Below are 2,170 nucleotides of genomic sequence, written 5' to 3'. Positions count from 1 at the left end.
AACCCCCCCCCCCCCCCCCCCCCATCTTATCTAATACATATATTACAAATAAAGGATGTACATAAAAAAATAGACAACCATGACGCATCTTATCATATTCAAAGGATGTAGTATCTTCACACATACATACATACACTCAGGATATGTGTAACGAAAAGAAATCTATCAATTCAAATTTTTCTTTTTATTTTAATAAAATGCACGCTATAATAAGCACATACATCGAGTATATAAAAAGATATAAAGGTATTACTTGTTTATATATATAAAATAAAGATATAAAGGTATAGTATTACTTGCTTTGAAATCGCGTCCACTGATTAAATAGTTCTAACACATTCTGTAACGCGCAACGTTTACTCTGTCTTCCACACAGATATGTATTGTTAGCGTCTAAAGTTTTAAGTGATTCAATCTCACCGTAATGCACATCGATCGTTTCCACTATAACGTCATCATTGTTCAAAATATCTAGTAACCACCCCCGTTTTTCAAATCCCTTCACATATACAATTGCCCCACTTTCTCTACGAACAGCTTCTGAAATCAAACGCTGCGCCGCACGATATGATACCATCCCATAATTCCACCGCAATCCGTGATGATGTGTCATCACCCATGAGGCGTGTGATTGATCAGCTTTCGTCAGAAAACGCCATGGCATCGGGCACGTAAAAATGTAGTATATCAGTTCGCTCCCATTCTTTAAAACTGCTACCTGCTTGACAACAAATCGCTTATCCACGAGAAATCCTTAACGAAAAAAATGATTTAACAAATACTAAACATATTTGTAAAAATAAACAAGAGATATACCTTGCAAATCGACAAATGTTGGCACTATAATGATGAACGTTGTGATATATCACCACGAACGATTACATCAAACTAAATGAAGTAATCGTGTGGTGCGTCCCTTTTATCATGTCTCACTCAGGATGTGTATCTCGCTCTCTCTCGGTACAATCGCAAGTAAAAAAGTGAAATAAGATATGAATAGAATATATGATAAGAATATAACATGTGATTATCATATGTGGAACGGTTGTCCCTCTCTCATATATATATATTTTTAATAATAAACATTTTTTCTTTCCTTCGTTACTGATGGTACTTTCATCAAATCGTCAGCTATACAATCTAAAAGCTGATTCACCATTTGCTGCATACGATCTCTGGGGGAAGATGTCAAAAATTGTTCTCAATTTTGCATATTTCCACCATTGATTTTTTTCCTCATTTTTAATATCGTGAATATCATACACATCTAGACGAATCAACTGATGTCCAGTTTGTCCTTTCGGAGTTCCTACGGTGTACAGATGATCATTTTCCAGTATTTTGTAATATATTGGGATATTCCATCGGTTTGCTCTTTTGAGGTAGAAGCAAAAAGCGCGTTTATACCTCCAGATTTCACTTCTGCTGACGATGTAAAAATCTCACAATCGATATTCGATGCATCGCTAAGTGTCGCCATGTGACATTTAACATGCTCCTTCAAATCGTGCAACCATTCGAAGAATGTATTTTTTGTCATGAAATCTTCCATAAACAAATGTTGCAACACTTTACTCTCGGGAGTAGAGAAGAAACGATTCAACTCTTCCATAGAATACATAGAATTCAGCAAACCTCTCGTCTTCAACGATTCCAAAAATGATAGTAATCTTTCATTGTCTTTGCTTCCCTCATACGTATCGTATTCGGATCTATTTTTCGCTGCTTCATCATATACGTTTGTATGCATCCAATCATTATTCGCACATTTTTAACAAACGTATTTGTAATCCACGTCTGATATATTAAATCGATTATAGAACCCATACCCGTTTCATCGAACACGTCTTCATCCTCATCTAATAGTTGTTCTAACGAATTCTCAGTGGACTTCGTCGATAGTTCTTTATTTTGCGGCTCCATCGTAGTACACACAAATACGTTCAAACAATCACAAAAAAGGTATGTATGATGAAAAAAAGCCTCGCCCATACGCATTTATATACCATTGTCCCCATCGAACGTGTTAACGGATGTGGTTTCTATCGAGGACATAAAACTCCATAAAAATAGATATCCTTATAAGAGACAAAACTGCGCATGAGAAATTGAGGTACTGCTATGAAAGATAACAAAGGGACAATAAATTCTTATCATATCCTTAAGGATG

The sequence above is a fragment of the Trachymyrmex cornetzi genome, unplaced genomic scaffold, assembly GCF_001594075.2.
Source record: "Trachymyrmex cornetzi isolate Tcor2-1 unplaced genomic scaffold, Tcor1.1 scaffold1116, whole genome shotgun sequence".
NCBI lineage: Eukaryota > Metazoa > Arthropoda > Insecta > Hymenoptera > Formicidae > Trachymyrmex > Trachymyrmex cornetzi.
This window is presented reverse-complemented; position numbering follows the sequence as displayed.